This window comes from Pongo abelii, chromosome 7 (assembly GCF_028885655.2).
Source record: "Pongo abelii isolate AG06213 chromosome 7, NHGRI_mPonAbe1-v2.0_pri, whole genome shotgun sequence".
Taxonomy (NCBI): Eukaryota; Metazoa; Chordata; class Mammalia; order Primates; family Hominidae; genus Pongo; species Pongo abelii.
This window is the reverse complement of record NC_071992.2, coordinates 34,949,266-34,976,902: the sequence shown is the minus strand read 5'-3', so window position 1 is coordinate 34,976,902 and position 27,637 is coordinate 34,949,266.

Below are 27,637 nucleotides of genomic sequence, written 5' to 3'. Positions count from 1 at the left end.
TAGATTCAGAGGGTACATGTGCAGATTTGTTTCCAGGATATGTTGTGTGATGCTGAGGTTTCACATATGAATCACCTGGGGTAGTGAGCATAGTACCCAACAGGCAGTTTTCCGTCCCTTAGTTCCCACCCTCCCACTCTTGTATTCTCCAGTGTCTATTATTCCCATCTTTATGTCCACACACACCCAATGTTTAGCTCCCACTTACAAGTCAGAACATGTGGTGTTTGCTTTCCTGTTTCTCGTTAGTTTGCTTAGGATACTGGCCTCCAGCTGCATCCATCCAGCATCCTAATTGTTACAGATCCTCTCTACACTGCTCCCTCTTTTTCTGAGGGTAAAGGAGAGGGAAGAACATGGATTTTTGTGCTGAAGGAACAAGTAGCTTTGAATCTTCTTAAGGTAGTAAATTTGAGCTGTAGCACAGAATAGCATAGTTTTATTTATTTATTTATTTATTTTTGAGACAGTCTCACTCTGTTGCCCAGGCTGGAGTGCAGTGTTGTGATATTGGCTCACTGCAACCTCCGCCTCCTGGGTTCAAGGGATTCTCATGCCTTAGCCTTCCAAGTACCTGGGATTACAGGCATGCACCACCACATCCAGATAATTTTTGTATTTGTAGTAGAGACAGAATTTCACCATGTTGGCAAGGCTGATCTCAAATTCCTGACCTCAGGTGATCCTCCCCACCTCGGCCTCTCAAAATGCTGGGATTACAGACATGAGCCACCATGCCTGGCCCAAAAGAGCATCGTTTCTAAATCTTGAGCTGTGTGTTAGCTCCTCAAAAAGGCTCTGATACATGCATAGATGTGTGTAGAGGTCATCTGAGGTGAGCGTGGGGCTTTGGGGGAAGCCTTGAGAATACTCTAAAGAAAATCATGCAATAGATTCTCATTATTGCTGGAAAAAGATGGAAGGAAGAATCTAAAGGTATATTAGTCCAATAAAAGGAAAACAATACTGCCCAAAGATTCTCTTACAGAAATTTTTCTGGCTCCTAGTAACGTGGACATAGTAAATATTTAATTTGCTGCTCAATGTAGAAAATGTATTTATTCAATCCTTTACTGAATACCTTTTATGTATCAGATACTGATATAGGAATGAAATAGAATTGTAAATTGACATAGGATAGAAAGTGTCACAACAAGAAAGTTAGATACCAAACTTCAAGAAAAAAAGCTGGGAACAAATTATAAAGCATTCATTCTTTAGTGTGACTCATGAATGCCAGGTCAACTTTATACTGTCTCACCCACTTATTTATTATATAAGCTATCAGTGAGGCCCAAGGCCTTCGAAAATTCTGCTCACTTAAAAAAGTGTCTACAAAAAAAAGTGAGAAAAGTGGTTTTGAATAGAACTAATAATTACAGGGAGTATGAAAAAGTGTGATGTTGGTCTTTTAAAATAGTTTAAGTTGAAGATTGCAGCCTAGAACATAAATTTCAACGGTTACCAGAAAGAGACAGCTTCAGATTTTAGGATTTAAAAAAATTTAGCTCACTCTCAGAACTCTAATATTAACTTTCACTTACAGGAATGTCTTCTGAAATCTAACCTGAGCCAAAGGAAGAGTTCTGTTGATAATTCTCTAGCTTGGAGAACAATTCTGTGCCACTCCTGGTGTTTGTCTTGACCCTTCTCTTGTCTATATCTGATTTGCTTCCAAACTCAGAGGTGGGGGGACAGGACATTATTTATGCTTATTCCAAAACCCTAGCATTGCCTAGAGTTGAAGACCAGGTAACCCTAGGGCAGGCCCTGCCCATACTTGGCATTAGTGGCAGGCTGACTCAGACAAGAGAAATCCTTCATGGGTTTCTTACTATTAATTCTTTTTGGAGGAAATGTTATCTGAACTGGAAAAGAGTTCATTGAAAATGTGTGACAACTAGCTTGTACCCTGGTTCATTAAGGGGTCACACTGGATTACACAGCTGAAAGGAGGGGTTCCCTAATGGTTCATGAAACCAGGAAGAAGGCCGATCCAAAAAATGCTAAATGTATAAATTAAAACTGAACAGTAGATTGCCCCAATATTCAGAAAATGGCTGAAAAGATTTTCAGTTTTCCTTCCAGGATTGGGCTCCTTGAAGACATACTGAGTCTTGAACAGTAAAGGTCTTTTATATAATTTTTTTAAATGAAATTTTAGCTAAAACAACTGGTAGACAGGTTTCCTTGACATCTTTATAGAATCTGTTAAACCTGTTCAACAAAAATATACTGAAAGACCCCATGTAAAAGGACTTAGGTCATTTAGCCCAGTGTGCCTCAGCTGCTGCATCACACCCCATGAATCCATTCAAATATCTCATTGTCCTTTCAAAGATTCCCACTGATCTTTCATTTTTCTACTATTCTAACCTCATCACTAATTTATTCCATGAGTGTAAAAATCATTCTCCTTGCTGCTACAATGTTCTGCAAATCTACAACCCTCACAAAGTGAAAACCACAGTGCTGGGTTTGCTGTTACAATCAAGACTTTGGCTTATCATAGGTAATTTAGTCTCTCTCTCTCTGGCTGAAAGCAGGATATCTAATACTTTTTAAAGTCTCTAGAAAAGAGGTATTGCCATCTTCACAGATTCTTCATGAACAGTCTTCTTTAAGTTTTAAAACTTGCGTCTGTTTTCTCCATATTTTCTTAACCAAAGCATGTCCCACTTCGTCTGGGCACCGAGTCTCCTGGGTTAAGATTTTGATTTGTGTTTCTCTTTTACTTTCCAGTGCATTTCTCTGATTGTCCCTCATTCATATTCCATAGCATCCAGTGCCCATAAAATGCAAAGAGCTCCATGTTCCCTGGTGCATTCATATTTGTGCATATGGTATGTATCAAAACAGTTTTTAATTTCATATAGCTGTGCAGTCACTGCTGGTGTCTACTGCTTCTAGATGGTACCTTGCCAGTACCATCTGTAGACACTTTAATTATGCTTTCTGACCAGAGGGCAACTGGCAGGAATTAAATACGTTATGATTGTATTCAGTGAAATTTCAGGGTTCCAGTGCTTTAGCTCAGAAACAATACCAGCTGGCCATCAGTAGAAGACAGAGGTTAACAAGACCCCCACTTCAATGGCAGTGATCTGTCTCAGAGTCAGCAAATACTGTTGAGACTAAAGAGTAGCAGAACTCAGATCCTACACAAATATAACCCATTGGCTGGTCAAGATAATAGGACTGGGTATGTAAATGACAGTAACAGAAAACTTCTCTGGGTGCTGGACGTACCTTTTTGGGATCAGGAGGAATTACTGTAACTGGCTTTGGGATCACAGCAAATAGTCAGGCTGACTTATTGCAGCTTTAAGGGCTCTCCATGAGAAAAAAATACTCACTAAATTGAAGGAAATGACCTTGCTTAGCTGACCCTCCATGTAGCAGGTGACCTGGATGTGAGGGTGGGCAGGATATCTATAGAGCCATGTAGACCAATGTCGTTTCAGCTGATCTGCAAATTGTGCCCTCCTTCCCTCAATAGTCCACCCTAAAGTGGCATGATTCACATATGACCATAGATTAACAGTTATATTCCTTCTAAAATTTATTTAACTTTCTGATCATTTGGTTATATGTAACTACTTGCCTCCCTATGTAGCCCTCCATATTAAGGGTGGTTTTTGGGGAAAGGATGCACATACACCATATACACTCATTGTGGTAGGAACACTTGGGTATTTTGCATTTGTTGAAATGGACCTTCTGCTTTTCTTGTGAGGAGAATGTCAAGTGAGTGGAATGTGGAGTTATGTATAAGAGGAAGGAAAGGAAAATAGACATGGAATGAGTCCTTCATTATATGAGCCTGGTGAGGGAATCTGTGTTATTTAGAAAGAAAATTTGAGTCCAAATTCCAGAGATTAGCTTGCAGAGACATAGGATTGGGCTCCTTGTCCTTTGTTTTAAAATCAACTTTATTGAGGTATTATTTGTGTACAATAAACTGCATTCATTGAAAATGTACAACTTGGTGTGTATACTTGCTAAACCACTGCCACAATCAAGAGAATATTTCTATCTTCCAAAACTACTTTCTTGACTCCTTTCTTTCCATCCCTCCCTTTACCCTTGGCCCCAGGCAACTCTGATCTGCTTTATTGTCACAGCTTTTTTGTGTTGTCTAGGATTGTGTATAAATGGGATCATATTCTTATTTCTGAATTCTTACATTCAACGTAATGATTTTGGCATTAATTCATTTCTTTGTGTGTAAATTAGTAGTTTTAGAAATTGTTGAATAATATCCCATTGTATGGATGCACCCCTTTTTGTTTATCCAGCACCTGTTGGTGGACATATATATTATTTCCAGTTTTGCTTCTAGTACAGAAAGTTGCAATAGATTGTTTCCAATTTTTGATTATTTTGCATAAAGCTTCTATAAATATTTGTATACAGGTCTTTGGACATATGTTTTCATTTCTTTTGTGTAAATACTTGGGAGTGGAATGTCTGTGTCATATGTTTAACTTTTCAAGAAATTGCAAAACAGATTTTTCAAAGTGATGGTACCATAATACATGCCCACCAGCGAAGAATGAGAGTTCCAGTTGCTTGACATCGTTACTTACATTTGGTATTGTTCATCTTTTTAATTATAGTCATTCTAATGGATGGATAGTGGCATATCGTAGTTTTATTTCAATTTCCCTGATGAATAATGTGCTTTACGTCTTTTTATGCCACTTATATACCTTCATTAGTGAAATGTCTGTTCAAATTGTTCATTTCTTATTGAATTCTTTGCTTTCCTATTATGAAGATGTAAGGGGTCTTTATATAGTCTGGAGACAGGTCCTTTGTTGGTTACATACTTTGAAACTTTTTCTACTACTCTGTGGGTTGTTTTTTCATATGCTTAACAATGTCTTTTTCAAAGAGCAAAAGTTTTTAATTTGGGTAAGTCTGTTTTCCTTTAGAGTTCATTGTTTTTTGTCCTAGCTAAGAAGTCTTTAGAAAACCCAAGGTCATAAAATTTCTCCATTATTTTCTTCTAGGAATTTTATTGCATTAGGCTTTAACTTAGGCCTATGATAATTTTGAGTTAATTTCTGTATGCAGTTTGAGGTAAGAATTGAGATTATTTTTAAGTATGGATATCTAATTGTTTCAGGACCATTGAATCTCCTTGCCACATTTATTAAATGTCAATTGGCCATATAAATGTAGATCTATTTCTAGACTCTATTATGTTTCATTGTTTCAGATAGCAACCTTTATGTCAATACAACACTGCCTTGATTACTGTAGATGGTACAAGTTCTCCATTTTGTTCTTTTTTGAAATGTTTTGGCTATTCTAGATCCATCTAATTTCTAAATAAATTTTAGAATCAGCTTGTCAATTTCAGTGTCTCACTGAATGCCTGTTGAAATATTGGCTGGGATTGCTCTGAATCCATAGATCAATTTGGGTAGAACTGACATCTTGACAATTGATTCTTCCAATGAACTATGACTTGGAATCTTCCAATACATTTATACATGTGTTATTTCTCCATTTATGAGATTCTTCCATCATTTCTCTCAGCAGTGTTTTGTAGTTTTCTGTGAGGAGTGCTCACGCATCTTAAATATATTCCTAAGTATTTTTTACTTTTTCACTCTTGCAGATCACATCTTTAAAATTTAATTTTCCAATTGTTTACTGCTAATATACGAAAATATAATGTTTTCTGGTATTAACTTTATATTCTGTAACCTTGCTAATTTCATATTGATTTTAGTAGTTATTGCACAGATTCCTTGGAATTTCCTATATAAATACTCATCCCATCTGTAAATAGAGTCCAATAGAGTCCAATTTTTTTTTCCTTTCTTCATTTGCTTTTTTTTTTTTTTTTTTTTTTTTTTTTTTTTTTTTTTTGAGAGAGTCTCTCTCTGTCACCCAGGCTGAAATGCAGTGGAGCAATCTTGGCTCACTGCAACCTCCACCTGCTAGGTTCAGGCGATTCTCTTGCCTTAGGCTCCGGAGTTGCTGGAACTACAGGCATGTGCCACCAGGCCTGGCTAATTTTTGTATTTTTGGTAAAGATGGGTTTTTGCCATTTTGGCCAGGCTGGTCTCAAACTCTTGAGCTCAAGTGATCTGCCTGCATCGGTCTCCCAAAATCTTGGGATTACAGGCGTGAGCCACTGTGACTGGCCCTTCATTTGCTTTTGATGTGATTTTTGTTTCACTTGTTTTTTCTTTACTCTCATTCAGTTGCAGGCAGTTTTCACTGTTGCTCACAGGGGATATCCCAGCACTATATTGAAACCTTGTTTTGGAAATGACAGTGAGAAGAGGACACAAACACAGCAGATGCACAGGAGCACATAATTTCCTAAGAAATTTAGCAGAGATCCCAAACTGCTTATCATTGAGGGGCAGGAAAACAACTGATTGAATAAAGAAAATGAAGATGCTGTGAAAGGTATACAGTTAGCTAGAAGCAGGGCTAGACTTCAGCCTTGCTCTGCTCTTGCTGTTGCTCATGGGTCTGTCACATTGAAGTCCTCTGGAGCTGGTCGGAAGGAAGGAGAAAATGCATTAGAGATGTGAAGGAACTGGATTCACTGTGGCTGGAAAACACTTACAGACTTTCAAACTGTTAGTGATTTCCAAGTTAGTAGGCCAATGTCAGCCATTGGCAAACAAGCCATTTGGATCCCTCTTCTCCCTCCCCTGCACATGCATCACTGGCCAGAGAAGCAGTCTTAGTCTCCGAGTCTCAATTTCTGGGACATTCTCTCTTCTCTAACAGTATTAGTCTCACTTCCCAGAGTCTGTTTCCTTCTTCCCCCCAACAAAAGTTCTCAATTAAATTCTAACCTGTACCTATCCCTTGACCTTAGTTATATTTTAACAAGATAAGTCTGAAGATGTTTTAAGTTCCAAACAAGTGAAAGCATAAATATAAGAACACATATAAAGGAAAGGAAATAGCATTTATTGAGCAGGTACTGCATGACATCCAGAGTTGTTACTTAATCAAAATAAGATACAAAATCAGATTTATATCCTCATCATAAATAAAAGGACTGGGTTAAAGAGGTTAAGCATCTTGTTAAACACTCTATAAAAATGAACTTGAGAAAGAACTTGAATCTCAGTCTGAGTTTTAAGTAAAGGCCCTTTTGATTGTGCCCTTCTGATTCTTCAGTATTACTGAGCACCTTCATGATATCTGTTGACTTACCACTGACTGTATGATATGAGATTGCACACTTGTTTGCAGGAGTGTATTTGCCAGTTTATTCCCCGCTCCTAGCATAGGGCATGGCAAATAGTAGGCACTCAATGTTTGCTTGTCTAATTGATTTAAATATTCACAAAACCATGTTTCTATTTGTGCTATTTATTCACTAATTAAACAAATAGTTTTTTGAATGGCTAAGCACATATGTTCAGAGTAGGAGTCAGATAAATAAGCAATTCACTGTACATAATGATACCAACCATGCTAGAGGAGTGAATAAAGTGTTAAAGAAGCACAAAGAAGAGTTACCTAATCTGGCATTGGGGGGTCAGCAAAGGCTCCCAGAAGAAGGGCTATTTTGACATTAAATGTGAAGAATGATGCAGTGTCAAAGACACTCCAAACAGAGGGGAGTTGTGCAAGACTGGAAGTGAGGCTGACACATCTAAGGAAATGTAAATAGCTCAATATGGCTGGACACAGAATGTGAACCACAGAACGATGAGGGATGAGGGCAGAGAATGAAATAGGCATCAACTATGAGAAGACAGTTATGTTCTATTAAGGCTTTATCCTGAGGGAGCCACCAGAGGTATAAAATCAGCAGATGGCAGGGTCAGATATTTAATTCAGATGTGGTTTTCTTGTGGACAGTGATTGAACGGGAGATCATGGCTGATTTGAGGTGAAAAATGAGGGTGGTCTACTGCAAGGTAAAGAGTATGGGACTGGGGCAAGTGGGTGGATTTAAGAGAAAATAAAAGTAAAATTAATAGATTTTGGACACCGATTTAATTTTGAGAGTAATGGAGAAAGAGTTGAAAAGGATGATTCTTAGGTTTTGGGTTTGAGAAAATGGTGGGCAGTAGTGTCATTTAATGAGCTCTCTTGAGCCCAGGTGTAGGATTTATCTGTAGAAGAATATCTCCAATGACTATCTTCCCAGACAATTTACGAAAGCATTAAATTCATATTTATTTCACTAAATTATTAGGTCCCCCACCCAACTAATTTGTCATATCTCTTTATAATACCGTCCTTTTCTGTGTCAGTAAGGCTGCAAACCTTATGTTCATTATTGGTTCCTTCTCTTCTCAATGCCTCCCACCCCTCCACTTTCTTTTTTTTTTGAGATGGAGTCTCACTCTGTTGCCCAGGCTGGAGTGCAGTGGTGCGATCTTGGCTCACTGTAAGCTCTGCCTCCCAGGTTCGCGCCATGCCATTCTCCTGCCTCAGCCTCCCAAGTAGCTGGGACTACAGGCGCCCACCACCATGCCCAGCTAATTATTTTTTTGTATTTTTAGTAGAGACAGGATTTCACTTTGTTAGCCAGGATGGTCTCGATCTCCTGACCTGGTGATCTGCCAGCCTGGGCCTCCCAAAGTGCTGGGATTACAGGTGTGAGCCACCGTGCCCGGCTTACCCCTCCACTTTCAATTAGTCATCAAGGCCTGTTAATCATTGCTTATCAATCAATGTCTCCTGAGTCAGCCTGTCTTCTATCCCCACCAGTCTGAGCCCTTATCCCTTCATGCCCACACTATTTCCCAGCCAGAAGTTTTCTAGCTCGTCTCTTTACCTCCAGTTTTTTCCCAATGTACTCCATCTGGCATCCACAAGGAATGATTTTCTTTAAACAGTGTTTTTCATCACCTCTCTCCCTCAGATGTGTTCAGTGCAGTCTTCTCTAGCCAGATGAGTTACTCTCAGCTTCCCAGCATGCTTTATGCATTTGCACCTAGGAAACCTTTGCATGGAATGTGGCTTTCTCCTAACACTCTCCTTTGCCTTCCTAAGCAGTCTTTGTTCTTTTGGGCTCAGTCCCAGCTTCCATGAGCCTCCTGTGACCATCCATAACAATCTCTCCAGTCCCTGAAATCCTTTGGCACATAAAACCAATTTTGTACACTTTCTTGTGTTGTTCTTTATGTAAGTCTTGTCTTCCTGTCTGAGCAGAAGGCTCCTGAAAGCTGATATAATAGGCCACTTCCCTGCATGTGGTGCACATGCAGAAGGGATCTGATTCTGATCAGTTCACTTACTATTATTTCTTGCTGCCAGTTGCCGTTTTAATTGAACACAGGTTATGCCAGTTGGATGGGTAATTGTCCACTGCATCTGGGATATCCTTGCTGGTCTAGGTCCCTGCCCGGTTAATAGCAGTGAGCTATGTTTGGTGCCAAGACCACAGCTCTGGCTCATATTCCCACACTCAGCCATTGTTCCTCACGTACACTGCTGGCTCTCAGTGGCTAGATCTGGAGAGTCTTCTATTTTGGCCAGTCATGGTGCAAAATCAGCTTTCCTATTGGAACATCAATCCAGGAGGCACTTGTCATTAGCCCAGGTGCCTTCTCTCGTTCTGGCTAGCTTCCCTTTAGGAGTCCTCTTTGTAAACTAGTATATTTTTTCTTCTTCAGAAATCTCATTTCCATACCAACGTTTATTTCAAGTTCTATATCTTTCTGGCGACTGCAGTCTTTCTTATTATTTTCCCCTCCCCCAGCAAGGAATATCTATCTACCCTACATGAACATAGTGAATAGGGTGAGCATAGGTATTGGAGGAGGGTCAGTGAGTGATGTAAGTGACCTTAACCAGAACAAAAGTGATTCACCTCAAGGTAATTTATGGTCACACCTTATGCAAAGGAGAGAGGCTTGTTTCATTTTTAGATGCCTGTGCCAAACATCATTTTCTGTCTGCCTCTTCTTCAACCCCAAATCCATTTTCCACTCTACTAAAGAGACTGCCATATACAGACAGCATCCCCAGGGAACGTTGGTCCAGTACTTTCCATGAATTTGGGTAAAAGGTGGGGCATCTTCAGGAGACTGCAGGCTGGGAAGTAAAATGAGAGTGGCCAAGTATTTATTCCTCTACTGCCTGCTTGCCTCATAGCAGTTCTGGAAGTGGCTCAATCATCTATGGCAGCTGGGCATGGTGGCTCACGCCTGTAATCCCAACACTTTGGGAGGCTGAGGCGGGGGGATCACCTGAGGTCAACAGTTTGAGACCAGCCTGGCCAATATGGTGAAACCTTGTCTGTACTAAAAATACAAAAGTTAGCTGGGTGTGGTGGCGGGTGCCTGTATCCCCAGCTACTCTGGAGACTGAGGCACAAGAATCGCTTGACCCCAGGAGGTGGAGGTTGTAGTGAGCCGAGATCACACCATTGCACCCCAGCCTGGGCAACAGAGCAAAAACTCTGTCACAACAACAAAATTATCTATGGCAAAAGGACTGGCCAGATGCCCCTCTTCCATCACTTCAATTCTCTTGGCTTCAATAACACCATTGCCTCCCTGTGACCTTTAGGATCAGAAGTAGTAATAGGTTCCCACTGTTGCTAGTCCCTGAGCACTTTAACATCTCTTGACATGTCTCTTAGCTCTGTTTCTTCACTACATTCTCTTTGGCTAAACTCTTTTCAACATGCTGTCTGTCTGAGGCATGGACCCTCATTCCTATAATGCCCTCTCAAAAAGCACCTAGATTTATCTTTACTGTTACTGAGGGATGGATCTGGGTCTATCTGTCTATTCCATGACACAAAGCATGTGGCTGACTACTATAAAATCATTTACTACCCTAAAGAAAGATTAATAAGCTAGACTCAGTTCTTCTGTGTGAATCCAGGGTTCCTGTTGAAGCCAGCCATCCTTCCAGATGTGAACTCTGTTAGCACTGGTATTCTGATATTGCACTGTGGGTTTGGCTCTTCACCCTGCAGGGCCCTCCACTAATAATGAAGGATTGAGACTATATTATCTTATCCTCTGACAGTAGCGGCACATTGAATAGATTCAACAGCCTATCTAAAACCCAACAAAATGTCTCTTCCATCTTCCAACTCAAAAATTATAAGACATTGGGACTGATACTACTAATGAATCTAGCTAATTTGCAACTGTCCAAGAGAATGGCTCTAAAAAAATTATTTCAAGAAGGCTGATACTTAAACATTGCTACCTTCGTGGTAACTTGGAAATGATCTGTTTGCAGTCCTTCTTTCTGTTTAACACTGGCAATGTCCATTTTCAGAACTAGAAGCGTCACTAGTCATCTACAATCAAAGACAAACTCCAAGCAAATGCCTTAGCAGAGATTGCTGCTCTGCTGCTTGTTGGAGGCCTCACCGATTCTTGTTTCAATTATCTTGTCTCCATACATCATGTTCCTGTAAGAAATTTCCAACATATTTCCAAGTTATTTTAGCTGGGTATTTTCTCTGCCAATCTCTGAATCGGTGTTCCTATATTAAGAAGCAAAGTTTCTATTTTTTGCTACTTAATTATTCTTCCCAATGGAAAAGAGGAGGGAAAGGATCTCAGGATTCTTTCTCTCAGAATGTAGTGTACCTGTCTCTTGGGATGGGTTTTTTCAGCCAAATGTAAAGTTGAAGGATCCAGAAGGGCCAACACATGTAAACTTGAAGCAAGGGTTTCCAAAGCAGAAGTCCAGCACCAGCCCTGTCACACGTGCGTAAAACAAATTATCCAATGGGAGCAGCACATACATCACTCAGTAGAGAGTGCCAAAAAATTTCATTGCATTCTTTCCAGAATCTGAAACCCAAACATGCAAGAGTTCCAAACTCTTACCTAAAAATTCTGAAGGGAAAATGAACTGTGAATAGCTATGGAGAAAGCATAAGCAATTCATCCACCTGATGGGACCACCTGCTAATCAGCATTCACACAGTATTTTGTGTCCAGCTATGACTCAAAATTCTTGAGCTAAGTTTAGGGCTTAAACAGCCAAAGACCCGTGTCATCATCACCACTGCTATTTACCAGTGACTGAGCCAGAACTGGTGTGAGTTGCTATGTTTCTTTAAGGATGTTGATCTACATGGGTTGTGTCTGATTTGAAGGAGGAGCATGGGCTGGTTCCAGGTGTGAGGGTTAATGGGTAGTACAGTAAATCACAGTCATAGAAACTAAGGGCCTTTGGAGGTGAGGGTTTTGGTTTCTTAACCCACTGTATGCCCATGGAAGAGAGAACTCTGTGTGTTAGAGATGTCTAACGAAAAGTACTTCCACATATTTTTTAGTAAGTGTGCTCTTGCACAAGACACAGTACCTTGTATAAACTTTTCTAAAAACCATTTATGGAATAGACAGGAAATAAACATTTCTTATAGAAAAATGTCTGCTCTCCCAGGTGTAGGAAGTAAGTTGGGTCAAATATGAGGAGCTCCAAAAAAAAAAAAAAAAACTAGAAAAAGAGAAACGGATTTCCCTCAGTGTTCAGCTATAAAATCAGTGCTCTAAATAGATTAGGGATACACAAAGCCTTATACTGAAGCACAAGATGTGACTAAATGTATTTATGTTTTAGTTTGCCAGGGCTGCTATAACAAAGCACCATAATCTAAGTGGCTTAAAACAGCAGAAATTTATTGTCTCATGGTTCTGGAGACCAAGAGCATAAAATTAAGATGACCTCAGTGAGAAAGTGACATTAGCATGATGGCAGAGTGAGAGAGACCAGTCTTCATCCCCCCACAAAAACGAACAAATAGGCAGTGATCCATGAACAAAATTAGCCTTGGGAGAGCTCAAGAGCCCAATTAAGAATCTACAACAACACAGTGGAGCAAAAATGGAGAATAAGTACACAAAGGATTGTGGGGGAGATCCTGAGGTGTCTGGAGATGGCTAGGATCAAAGAAAAAGAGAGAGGCTATCAGGATCAACTATATACGAGGTGCCACTGTGGTACCCAATGGCTGCTTTTGCAAAGGACACTGGCATCTTTCTTTACTGAGGTTACAAAGTTACTAAAGCAATTCCTGTTGTTGATCCCCTCTCCTGATAAAGGAGATGATATTGCATCTCCCCCCATCCTCCACAAGCACCCAGTTGAGCTGCCATGGGACTGGGGCCACCACCTTTCCAAACCCGGCATGTACTTCAGACCCTGGACCTAAGTCGCTCTTGTGGATGTCAGTACTCCAGACCCCAGCTCCACAGCTGTTCTGTAAGTACCTGCATTCCAGTCCCTGGGTCTGCAACCATGCTGCATATGTCCACACCTCAAACACTGACAGTCCTACTGCTGAATATTACCCCTTCCCTGGGCTTTGGAGCCTTGGTTTCTCTGTGTGAACCCACACTAAGGACACCAGCTCCGTTGCTGCTCCATGAGTGCCTATACCTTTGATACCTGAGTCACCTCAACAGTGAGCCAGCCCCAGATCTTGGAGGTGATGCAGCATCTCGTGTGTCTGCACTCCAGACCTGGCTCTCTGGCTGCACCATACACACCTGTGCCTCAGAAACTGGAGCTACCACTGTAAAGAGCTAGTCCACACCCTGGGCCATGGAGCTGTGGTCTCTCTGGGCATACCTGAACTCCAGACACTGGCTGTGCTTCCACAGTGAGTTAGCCCATATGCTGAACTCTGGAGATGCTATAGGTCTATATACACATATGTTTCAGACTCTAGCTCTGTAGCTGCTCCAAAAGCACTCACATCTCTCACACCATTATCAATGAGACACCAGTGCCATTGCTGCCCTGGACCTTAGAGCTGTGGTCCCTCACATGTGCCAATCATCTAGTTTCTGGCACTGTGACCATTCCATAAGTGTCACACATTAGACATCAGTGCCACTGCAAGCACCTGTAAGTTGGACTCAGAACCAAGAGGGGATTTCCTTGGCCACAATTTCCATGGTGGAATAAAAAATCAGGAGGAAATCACTAGCCTTCACCACAACATTCCAACAGCCCTCACTGCTACTGAAGATGCCCATAGCACTGGCTGCAGAGGATCACTTCACTCTTTGCTAATGCCAACCTCAGCTGACAGACCTGGATGGAGGTTATGCTGCTGCACTCTCACTGGAGCCAGAACCACTGCACCTCACCCAGTCAGTGTCCTAGAATGTAGCCATAGCGTAGGGCCTTTTCCCGCCAAAACCAGTCTATAAAGTCTGAAAGAGATGATTACTCCATCAAATGCACAGACCTCAACACAAGCAATAAGAAAAATGAAAAAAGAAAGAAACATACCACCAAAGGAATGCCATAGTTTTCCAATAATCAATCTTTCCAAAATGGAGATCTATGAATTGCCTGACAAAGAAAAATCAAAATAATTATTTTAAGGAAGCTCAGTGAACTACAGGAGAACAGAGACAACTCAATGAAATCAGAAAATCAATACAAATAAAACTAGAAGTTTAACAGAGGGGTGGGAATAATTCAAAAGAACCAAACAAACTGGAGCTAAATAATACAATGGATAAAATAAAAAAGCACAATAGAGACTATTAACAGAACTGATCAAGCAGAAAAACAAATTGGTAAACTCAAACGCTGGATATTTGAAAATATTTGATCAGAGGAGAAAACAAAAAGGAGTAAAAAGCCTACAAGATTTATGGGATATCTTCAAAAGAGCTAACATGTACATTGTAGAATTCAAGGAGAATAGAGACGAAAGTTTATTTAAAGAATTAATGTCTGAAAACTTCCCCAATCTCAGATATAAACACCCAGGCACAGGAATCTCAAAGATCTCTAGCTAGAGTCAACCAAAAGAAGACATATCATAAGCAAACTGTCAAAAGGCAAAGAGAATTTTAAAAGCAGCAAGATAAAAAAGGATCTTTACATACAAGGGAACTCCTCAAGCCTATCAGTGGATTGCTCAGCAGAAACTTTGCAGGCCAAGAGAGAATGGAATATTCATTTATGGTGCTGAAAGAAAAAAATGTAAACCCAGAATACTTTACTGACAAAGCTGTTCTTCAGAAATTAAGGAGAGATGAAGACTTTCCCAGAAAAGGAAAATGGAGGGAGTTTACCACCACTAGACCTGCCTTACAAAAAAACAAAAGAATTCTTCAAACTGAAATGAAAGGATGCTAATTAGTAACATGAAAACATATAAATTATAAAACTCACTGGTAAAAGTAAGTACATAATTCAGAATACTCTAAAACTATAATTATAGTATGTAAAATCACTTATTTCTAGTATAAAAGTTAAAATTATTAAAAATATAATTTTTAAGGGATATACAATATAAAAAGATATACATTTTGACATCAAAACCAAAATGCAGTAAACATGTAGTTTTTGTATGCAATTAAAATTATCAGCTTAAACTGTTACAAAATGTTTCATAATAACCACAAAGCAAAAATCTATAGTAGATGCACAGAAGAGAAAGAGAAAGAAATCAAAGCATACCACTATCGAAAATTATGAAATCATAAAGACAATAAGAGGAAGAAAGGAACAAAGAATCTACAAAACAACCAGAAGATAATTTTAGACTTACTTGAGATGAAGTCTTGCCTTGTTACCAAGACTGGAGTGCAGTGATGTAATCACAGCTCACTTGCAGCCTTGACTTCCCAGGCTCCAGTGATCCTCCCACCTCAGCCTCCCAAATAGCTGGGACCACAGGCATGCACCATCATGCCCAGCTAGTTGTTGTATTTTTAGTAGAGATGGGGTTTTATCACGTTGCCCAGGCTGGTCTTGAACTCCTGAGCTCAAGGAATCCACCCGCCTCAGCATTTCAAAGTGCTGTGATTACAGGTGTGAGCCACTGTGCCTGGCCCAACCAGAAGATAATTAATAAAATGGCAGTAGTAGGTCTTTACCTATCAATAATTCCTTTGAATGTAGGTGGATTAAATTATCTAATGTAAATAAATAGAGGGGTTGAAAAGATTTTTAATAGTCCAATTAAATGCTATCTATAAGAGATTTGCCTCACCTGCAAGGATACAAATAGACTGGAACTAAAGGGATGGAAAAAGATTCATGCAAACAGAAACCAAAAGAGGGCACAGGGTACTAAGCAACTCTTAGTAATGAGAAGTTAAATCAAAAACTGTAAAAACAGACAAAGCAGGTTGATATATAATGACAAAAAGGTCAATTCATCAAGAGGATACAATAATTGTTGCTGGATGTGGTGGCTCACGCCTGTAGTCCCAGCACTGTGGGAGGCCGAGGCGGGTGGATCACCTGAGGTCAGGAGTTCAGGATCAGCCTGGCCAACATGATGAAACTCCATCTCTACTAAAAATACAAAAATTGGCCAGATGTGGTGGTGCACACCTATAATCTCAGCTGCTCAGGAGGCTGAGGCAGAAGAATCACTTGAACCCGGGAGACAAAAGTTGCAGTGAGCTGAGATTGCACCACTGCAATCCAGATTGGGTGACAGAACAAGACTCCATCTCAAAAAAATTATAACTATGTAGGCACCCAACATCATAGCACTTAAATATATAAAGCGAAATTCATAGCTCTAAAAGAAGAGATAGATAGCAATACAATAATAAGAGACTTCAACCCTCCATTCTCAACAATGTACAGATCATCCAGACAGAAAACCAATAAGGAAAGATTGAATTTGTCTATACTTTAGACCAAATGAACATAACAGACATATTACAGAACAGTCCATCCAACAGCAGCAGAATACACATTCTTGTCAAGTATATAGGGAACATTCTCCAGGATAGGTCATATGTTAGTCCATAAAACAAGTCTTAATAAATTCAAGAAGATTGAAATCATATGAAGTATCTTTTTGACTAAAATGGTATGCAACTTAGAAATGGATAACACAAACATAATGGGGAAATTTATGAATATGTGGAAATTAAACATCATCCTATACAAATGAATAAAAAACAAAAGGGAAATAATCTTGAGACAAAATGGAAACAAAACATACCAAAACACATAAGATGCAGCAAAATCACTTCTAAGAGAAGTTTATAGCAATGAACACCTACATTTTAAAAAATATTTCAAACAGCCTAATATTACATCTCAAAGAAGTAGAAAATGAACTAAGAAGCAAAGTTAGTAGAAGGAAGAAAATAAGAAAGATCGAAGTAGAAATATGAAAAATAGAGATGAGGTAAAACAATATAAAACATCCATAAAACTAAGAGTTGGTTTTGTGAAAAAGATAAATAAAATTGACAAACCCATAGCTCGGCCATCTAAAAGTCAAATAATGAATGAATGATGAGACATTACAACTGATAGTGCAACTACAAAGGATTAGTAGAGACTACACTGAAAAATTATATGAAAAAGACCTGAATGGCCAGCAGGTATGTGAATGTGAAAAAATGCAGTATCATTAATCATCAAGGAAGTACAATTAAAAGCACAATAAGATAACACCTCAAACCTGTTTGAATGGCTATTATCAAAAAGACAAGATAAGTGTTGGCAAGGATGTGGAGATAAGGGAACCCTTGTACATTGGTGGTGAGAATGTAAATTAGTATAGCCATTAGGGAGGACAGTATGAATGTTCCTCAAATAATTAAAAATAAAACTACCATATCATTTCTGCAATTCCACTTCTGGGTATATATCCAAAGAAAATGAAATCAGTAAGTTGAAGAGGTATCTGTACTCCAATGTTCATTGCAGCATTATTCACAATAGCCAAGATATTGAATCAAATTAAGTGTCCATCAATGGCCGAATGGATAAAGAGAATGTGGTATACATATACAGTTGAGTACTGTTTCAACTTAAAAGAGAGGGAAATTCTACCACTTTAACAACATAGATGAACCTGGAGGACATCATGCTAAGTGAAATAAGCCAGGCACAGAAAGATAAATGCCACATTATCTCACTTACATGTGCAACCTAAAAAAATTGATCTCATAGAGAGAATAGAAAGTTCGTTACCGGGGCCTGGAATGCAGAGGGGAATGGAGAGATATTGGCAAAAGGGCAGAAGTTTCAATTAGAAGAAGTTCTGGAGACCTTTTATACAGCATGGTGACTGTAGTTAATAATGTACTCTACACTAGAAAATAGCTGAGAGTAGATCTTAAATATTCTCACCAAAAGAAAAGTATGTGAGTTGATGGATGTGTTAATTAGCTTGATTTAATCATTTAGCAGTATATGCATATATCAGAACGTCATATTGTATACCATAAATACATAAAAATTACACTTTAATAAAACTGGAAAAAAATGACAGCAGAGCCTTACTCCCTCTGAAGTCTGAAGGGGAATCCTTCCTTGGCTTTTCCTAGCTTCCTAGAGTTTGGTGTTGACTGCAATCTCGGGCATTCCTTGCTTACAGCTGCATCACTCCAAACTCTACCTTCATTGTTACTTGTCATTCTTCTGGTGTGTCTGTCTTCACATGGCCACCTTCTTACAAGGACACCCATCACATTGGATTAGAGGCCCATCCCACTTCCACATGACTTGATGTTTAAAGCTGCAACAACCCTATTTTGAAATAAGGTCATATTCTATGGTAATGGTAGTTAGGATTGCAACATATCTTTTTTAGTGAGGGGCGTAATTCAACACATACTAATTCACATATTGAAATGTGGCAGGGATAAGATTTTAAAATCACAAGTTTTTTTTTTCTATTTTCTTTTCTTCCTGTCTCTTTTCCCTCCCTTTCTTCCCTCCTCTCTTCTCTTGCTTGGTTAGCCATGAAATCTTTATGAGGCATATAGGGCATAATTAGGAGAAGGTGAGAGAAACTAAGTTGATGTATATAAGAAATAGCACTGTGATGCCCAGAAATAAAATTTAAAATAAGAAAGGTAGTATGCCTACGTGAAGGAAAATAGACTGAAGATGAAAAGTAAAATATTGAAGAGGGAGAAATAAATTTTTAGAATGTAATATGGGAAAGACAGTCAAGATGATTTTCAAAAATTTGCTACATTGCAAAGAGTAGCTACCCTTTACCAGTTGAGATCTTGAGTTCACATCTGTGTTATACTTCATGGCTTTGTCATATCTGTATTTCATTCATGTGTGACTGTTTTGAGGTAGATTCTTTGGAGGGAGGAAATATGACCAATTTTGATAAGGCTACATAAAGAATGTATTGATCTGACGGGCATTATTCAGCAACAGAGACATAGTAACAAAAGAAAAGCAAACATTGGCAATGTTCATTCAAGCATAGCCCAAAGGAAAAAGAAACTCGATCTGTGGATTTTAATGTGATGGCTTCCCTAGCAAGATGTTCCCTGGAATAGACAACTTTGTCTCATGCTTTCTTAGCTGAGAACTACTCCTTAATGCTACTCAAGCCCATCTATTCTGCGCCTTTGCTCACTAAGCAAACCTCTCACTTTATTCCTTCAATGGGATGTGCTAATTGTGTTGACAAAAATACTCTTATCGGGGTTTTTCTGTAAAAGGTAAGGCATAGTTCTAAGTGTTTTAGGCTTTGCAGGCCACGTTGTCTCTGTTGCAATGATTCAACTCTGCCACTCTTATGGGGAAATCCACCATAGACATTAGGTAAACCAATGGGCAGGGCTGTGCTCCAATAAAACTTAATTTACACAAACAGGGGTCATGAAGAGCTGGCTCATAAGCTGTAGTTTGCAGATATTGTCTTAGACCATTTTTTCTGATTTTTAGTAAAAATTTGAATTTCTGTTACATATAAATCTCTCTTAGCTTGGTTAATGTGCACTGCCTTCAAGAAGCAGTCTCACTTTCAATGTGCTGAAAAATTCAACTCTCTGAGTATGTGAGACTGAAGATCAGATCTGAGATCGTGGCTAATTCACAAGTACCTTATTTCTTCACAAAGTATCATGGTGGTAACCAGCTGGTTTATCCACAAACAGGAGTAGCATCTCATAAAATTTCATATTAGGGGTTTTCTGGTTTTGTTTTTCCCATGCTGAGTGGGTCATCAAAGGCCATTGAGACTAATGGTTTTACCTAGGGCTAAGTGAGCCTTAGAAATGTTAACTGACGTTTGGGTTGGTTCCAAGTCTTTGCTATTGTGAATAGTGCCGCAGTAAACATACGTGTGCATGTGTCTTTATAGCAGCATGATTTATAATCCTTTGGGTATATACCCAGTAATGGGATGGCTGGGTCAAATGGTATTTCTAGTTCTAGATCCTTGAGGAATGGCCACACTGTCTTCCACAATACCCACAGCCCAAATGTCCATCAATGATACACTGGATTAAGAAAATGTGGCACATATACACCATGGAATACTATGCAGCCATAAAAAAGATGAGTTCATGTCCTTTGTAGGGACATGGATGAAGCTGGAAACAATCATTCTCAGCAAACTATCAAGGACAAAAAACCAAACCACATGTTCTTACTCATAGGTGGGAATTGAACAATGACAACACTTGGACACAGGAAGGGGAATATCACACACTGTGGCCTGTTGTGGGGTGAGGGGAGGCGGGAGGGATAGCATTAGGAGATATACCTAATGTAAATGATGAGTTAATAGGTGCAGCATGCCAGCATGGCACATGTACACATAGGTAACAAACCTGCACGTTGTGCACATGTACCGTAGAACTTAAAGTATAATAAAAAAAAATGTTAACTGACTTGTTAAAACTAGAAGCTAGGATGTGGCCCCAGGTTTCCCAGCCCTAGTCCACTGGCTGTCCTATTGCTTCAAGTGGTCTATAATCTGCTTCTGTGGTTTGCTGATTAGGACTTTGCTGCTAAAAATAATCACCAAAGCTTGAGATTTGTGACTTAAGTCATAATGTGGCAGTTACATAGTGTTGATGACAATGAGCTAGAAGATGGCTTGGCCCAAAGGCACTGAGAGCACTCAGAGTCTCTTAAGTCCCTTATTATAGTTTTTATAATGTCTTTTAAGAATCTGTAGTGCCATATGCATTTATTACCTATGTATTTGTCTAAACCTGTCTTGAACCTGTTTATGTTTTGGCTTTTACAACTAGGTTGGGCAATGAATTCCATATGCTTATTTACCTTCTGGAGAAGAAGCCCTTCTTGTTAATTTAGGGCTTATTTTTATTAAAACTAATGGTGACATAACTGGAGATGCCCAAGGCTGACTGCCCCAGAAAGCTCCTGAAGAAAAGTCTTTGAAGACCTTACGTAGCATATGACTGTAAAGCAGCACAACTAAACAGTGATTTCCCAACATTTTCAGCCACCAACCTTGTTAAAAGAACTTGCATGAGTTCTTAGATAAAATTACTAACAGATGCACTTGTCTACTTGTATTCATTGCAGAATTTAACATATCATCCACTATTTTTAAAATTTGTCTTCCTTCACTAGAATATAAGCAAGATGAAGGCAAGAACTTTGTTTATTCCTATCCACTAACATAGTCCCTGATGCAAAGTAGGCACCTAATAAATGTTTTTGAATAAGTAAAATAATATGTGAAGGTTTGAAGCCAAGCTGAAGTCTGAGGCTTTCTCTTTTCTGCCATCTAGCACTGTTGTTGAGGTTACTTGTGGAGCTCTTTCTGGTCTGTGAAGCGAATTTTGACTGGTCTAGAGCTTTGGTATAAAGCTTACACACACATTGTTATTGGGGTCCTCTCAACAAACGTGTGAAGTGTGTAGAGCACGTAATATTCCCAATTCGCAGATGAGAAATCAAAGACTTGGAGAAGATAATGGACTTGCTCACAGTTGTGCTGGTAGAAAATGATAGGGTGGCAGAGTGGAGATTCTACTCCAAATGCACTGCACCAGTGGTTTTCAACTATTTTGACTGCAACTTGGAAGAAGTGCATTTTACATTTTGACCCAGAATATACACATGTATGCACACACACACACAGGCACAGACAATGAAAGCAAACATTTTACAAAAGAATGCCCTTACTAATGTAATATATTCTGATGTGTTTATTCAATATTTAAAAAATTGTAATTGCAACCACAAGTTGAAAAACACATTCTCTACCATACATATGTTCCTGCATCATTTCCCCCTCATAATCTTTTCTCTCCATTTCACAAATGAAATAATCATTGCCTTTTTCCCTTCTAGGGCTTCTTAGTCTCCTCTTGCAGTTACCCAGTCTGGGGAGCGGGAGAGTTCCTCCATGCTGGAGTCAGAGAACATGAAACAGCCAGATCACTGTGAGAGGAAATTGAAAGCTTTTATGAGGGCAAAGAGGGGAGAGAAAAATCCAATCTGAAAGCTTGGACCTTTTGGGCAGGAAACAGTTAAGAGCCCACTAGATGCATTGAGCTGCCAAGACCACCACAATGTTCGTACAAAGATTAGACAGAGAACAGATGTGGAGTAACCAGAATCCTTCAGAGTAAGATAGCAACGACATAAATTAACCTTGTCAAGGGCCTGACAAAGGGACCACGCGCTTTTTGAAGTCTTAAGAGTGAAGCCATTTTTTTATGGACTCTCCAAGGTTATATACCTTTAGCTAACAGAAAAAGTTTAATTAGAGCCAGTTGTTTACAGGGAAGGGAAGTGAGCCCAGTGGGGCTATCAGGGTGACCGCATAGAAAATAAACAAATGAGCCTGCAAAACAGCTGAGGTTTCCTTGAGTTCTCTTCGGCCGATAAGATTCCCGTCACCCCTTGAGATTACTTTTGTCTATTTTCCTGAAACTGGAGAAACAAAGAGGTGAAAACATTCCAGACTCCTGATCCTTTTAGTTTGGCAAAAGTTTGGTTATGATCTCTTTCAAAGCCGCCCTTTCTGGTTGTGAGACCACTAGGGTGACAACACGCCCAGCTGCAGGAGGATGAGCTTCATTGACCACTAGCCCATGTGGCACTACTGCAGGAACCACTGCCTGGGATGTGGGCTAGCCTCATTCGTGGATATGTAACCCAAGGCTTTGAGGAGGGCTTGGTGCTTTAGTTTCCAAAAGATCAATTCTCTTTTCAGAGGGGTCCCAGCAGGGGTGAGATGTGAGCCAGAGAAGGCTTTGTCAGGACTGTGTCCCAGAATATACGGGACTTAGTGTGTCCTAGAGAATACGGCTTAGTGTGTCCCAGAAAATACGGGACTTAGTGTACCAATGATAGGGACCTATGAATCCAAGGCCTCCTAGGAAGTCCTAATTGAATTGGAAAATGGGGCAAGGGCTGAACACCTAGTGGCTAGGAGAGAAGATGTTAGAATCTGGACCAAATTCCTCTGAACAGCTCTGGAATGCCTGGTCACCTGGGAGAAGGAACAAGGAAATCTAGCAAGGTGGGTGGGGGATGAAGGAGGAATAAGAGGCCTCTCTGAAGTGGCAGGGCTGCCATGAGTCCCTGACTGAATGCGGTGGTTTTTGGTGGCTGGAACTGATCAGGGCAGACCTTGGTACTGGAAGCATGTTTACCTTGCTTCTGGGCAGCTGTCTCCCATGACCTTTCTCGAACAGGCTTTGGTAGGCCTTCATGGAGAGATAGAGTAGCCCAGAGCAGCCTAGGGCTCACCCATAGTACAGATTTGAGAAAGAGAACAGCAGCAGCTGTCTCCTCTCTCAGATAGGTGAGCAAATTAGAAAGCCCTAAGAAGCCTGGGCAACATAGTGAGACCCTGTCACTCCAAAAAAAAAAAAAAAAAAAAATTAAAAAATTTAGGCAGGGATGGTGGCACACACCTGTAGTCTCAGCATCCTGGGAGGCTAAGGTGGGAGAATCACTTGAACCCAGGAGTACCTGGCTGCAGTGAGCCATGATGGTGCCATCTAGACTCCAACCTGGGCATCACAGCCAGAGCCTATCTCAAAAAAAAAAAAAAAAAAAAAAAAAAGGCCAGCCTAGGAATGATTGTTTCCCTCCCAGTTCCCAGGGTCAGCTTCCATGTGGGTAGTGGAGCCTGTGTTCTGGTTGTAGACTATATGAATCACTGAAACAAGTCCTGATCCTAAGACATTCCCTTCAAACTACCAGAAATGCCACCTAGAATTTGAGTTAAACAGTGCTATTAAAAGAAAAGATTAGTCTCCAGGGAGATCTGAGAGAATTTGCATCATTCACAGCTTACTAAGGACTATTTCACTTTGCTCATTTTCCTTTAATATCAAGTTGAGGTCCCTGTAGTTGAGAATAGAAGTTTTTTTTGGAAGAAAGGGCACAGTTTTAGAATAAGCAATTTCTGGGAAAGGTAGTCTAGGGTAAAGTGGGCTTGGGGTTGTTGAGTATTAGAGGCCCAAAGGGTTGTAGGTGAACCTTTGTTGGGAGCAGGGGGTGACAAGAAGCAGATGGTAAGAAAAATGAGATCTAAGTAAATCCAAAGACAGAGGCATGTTTTGCTGTCTCAGAAATTGTGCCTAAGGCTTACCTTGTGCTGCTGTTCCACATGTTCCTAAATCCCTGTGCTGGTGGGGTGGTGGGGGGAGGGGGCACTTGAGTTTCCTTCTGTGTGGGATGCTCATGCCCAAGGTAGGAAAAGAGCCCTTTCTGTTTCCTGACCTCCAGCTCAAGTATAGGTGAGACCTTCACCAGCATCCATAAGCAGGCTTCACAGCTATCTCTTCTGGGCAGATGCTACATCTGATTGCTATTTGCATCACCCCCACCCAGCTTGGGGACATGGTGCCTCACTCATCAAAGGCACAGCACACCATGTTTGCCAGAAGACCAACCCACCCAGTAGATGGAGTATGTACATTTCACGCCTGTGTGTAGTTCAGGAACTTCATTCATGCTTCTCTGTCATCCTGCAATTTGCTCCTTTTCCATACCTTCAGTAGGTGAGCTCCTATTCATCCTTCAAAACTCAGCTCAAATGCCATGTCCTCTTTCTAGGCTTTCCTTACTGTCTTCATGAGATTTCTCCTTGGATAAACACCTAGCAATACATGTGTCAGCTGTATTATTGTTGATATTTCTCTTAATCTTGCCCACTTGACCTTGATTTTCTTGAAGTCATTTGTATCTTATTTCTTTTTTTTTTAATTATTATTATTAATATTATTATACTTTAGGCTCTATGGTACATGTGCGCAACGTGCAGGTAAGTTACATATGTATACATGTGCCATGCTGGTGCGCTGCACCCACCAACTCGTCATCTAGCATTAGGTATATCTCCCAATGCTATCCCTCCCCCCTCCCCCCACCCCACAACAGTCCCCGAAGTGTGATGTTCCCCTTCCTGTGTCCATGTGTTCTCATTGTTCAATTCCCACCTATGAGTGAGAATATGCGGTGTTTGGTTTTTTGTCCTTGAGACAGTTTACTGAGAATGATGATTTCCAATTTCATCCATGTCCCTACAAAGGACATGAACTCATCATTTTTTATGGCTGCACAGTATTCCATGGTGTATATGTGCCACATTTTCTTAATCCAGTCTATCATTGTTGGACATTTGGGTTGGTTCCAAGTCTTTGCTATTGTGAATAATGCTGCAATAAACATACGTGTGCATGTGTCTTTATAGCAGCATGATTTATAGTCCTTTGGGTATATACCCAGTAATGGGATGGCTGGGTCAAATGGAATTTCTAGTTCTAGATCCCTGAGGAATCACCACACTGACTTCCACAAGGGTTGAACTAGTTTACAGTCCCACCAACAGTGTAAAAGTGTTCCTATTTCTCCACATCCTCTCCAGCACCTGTTGTTTCCTGACTTTTTAATGATTGCCATTCTAACTGGTGTGAGATGGTATCTCATTGTGGTTTTGATTTGCATTTCTCTGATGGCCAGTGATGGTGAGCATTTTTTCATGTGTTTTTTGGCTGCATAAATGTCTTCTTTTGAGAAGTGTCTGTTCATGTCCTTCGCCCACTTTTTGATGGGGTTGTTTGTTTTTTTCTTGTAAATTTGTTGGAGTTCATTGTAGATTCTGGATATTAGCCCTTTGTCAGATGAGTAGGTTGCAAAAATTTTCTCCCATTTTGTAGGTTGGCTGTTCACTCTGATGGTAGTTTCCTTTGCTGTGCAGAAGCTCTTTAGTTTAATTAGATCCCATTTGTCAATTTTGGCTTTTGTTGCCATTGCTTTTGGTGTTTTAGACATGAAGTCCTTGCCCATGCCTATGTCCTGAATGGTAATGCCTAGGTTTTCTTCTAGGGTTTTTATGGTTTTAGGTCTAACATGTAAGTCTTTAATCCATCTTGAATTGATTTTTGTATAAGGTGTAAGGAAGGGATCCAGTTTCAGCTTTCTACATATGGCTAGCCAGTTTTCCCAGCACCATTTATTAAATAGGGAATCCTTTCCGCATTGCTTGTTTTTGTCAGGTTTGTCAAAGATCAGATAGTTGTAGATATGTGGCATTATTTCTGACGGCTCTGTTCTGTTCCATTGATCTATATCTCTGTTTTGGTACCAGTACCATGCTGTTTTGGTGACTGTAGCCTTGTAGTATAGTTTGAAGTCAGGTAGCGTGATGCCTCCAGCTTTGTTCTTTTGGCTTAGGATTGACTTGGCGATGCGGGCTCTTTTTTGGTTCCATATGAACTTTAAAGTAGTTTTTTCCAATTCTGTGAAGAAAGTCATTGGTAACTTGATGGGGATGGCATTAAATCTGTAAATTACCTTGGGAAGGATGGCCATTTTCATGATATTGATTCTTCCTACCCATGAGCATGGAATGTTCTTCCATTTGTTTGTATCCTCTTTTATTTCCTTGAGCAGTGGTTTGTAGTTCTCCTTGAAGAGGTCCTTCACGTCCCTTGTAAGTTGGATTCCTAGGTATTTTATTCTCTTTGAAGCAATTGTGAATGGGAGTTCACTCATGATTTGGCTCTCTGTTTGTCTGTTATTGATGTATAAGAATGCTTGTGATTTTTGCACATTGATTTTGTATCCTGAGACTTTGCTGAAGTTGCTTATCAGCTTAAGGAGATTTTGGGCTGAGACAATGGGGTTTTCTAGATATACTATCATGTCATCTGCAAACAGGGACAATTTGACTTCCTCTTTTCCTACTTGAATACCCTTGATTTCCTTCTCCTGCCTAATTGCCCTGGCCAGAACTTCCAACACTATGTTGAATAGAAGTGGTGAGAGAGGGCATCCCTGTCTTGTGCCAGTTTTCAAAGGGAATGCTTCCAGTTTTTGCCCATTCAGTATGATATTGGCTGTGGGTTTGTCATAAATAGCTCTTATTATTTTGAGATACATCCCATCAATACCTAATTTATTGAGAGTTTTTAGCATGAAGGGTTGTTGAATTTTGTCAAAGGCCTTTTCTGCATCTATTGAGATAATCATGTGGTTTTTGTCTTTGGTTCTGTTTATATGCTGGATTACATTTATTGATTTGCGTATATTGAACCAGCCTTGCATCCCAGGGATGAAGCCCACTTGATCATGGTGGATAAGCTTTTTGATGTGCTGCTGGATTCGGTTTGCCAGTATTTTATTGAGGATTTTTGCATCAATGTTCATCAAGGATATTGGTCTAAAATTCTCTTTTTTGGTTGTGTCTCTGCCAGGCTTTGGTATCAGGATGATGCTGGCCTCATAAAATGAGTTAGGGAGGATTCCCTCTTTTTCTATTGATTGGAATAGTTTCAGAAGGAATGGTACCAGTTCCTCCTTGTACCTCTGGTAGAATTCGGCTGTGAACCCATCTGGTCCTGGACTTTTTTTGGTTGGTAAGCTATTGATTATTGCCACAATTTCAGCTCCTGTTATTGGTCTATTCAGAGATTCAACTTCTTCCTGGTTCAGTCTTGGGAGGGTGTATGTGTTGAGGAAT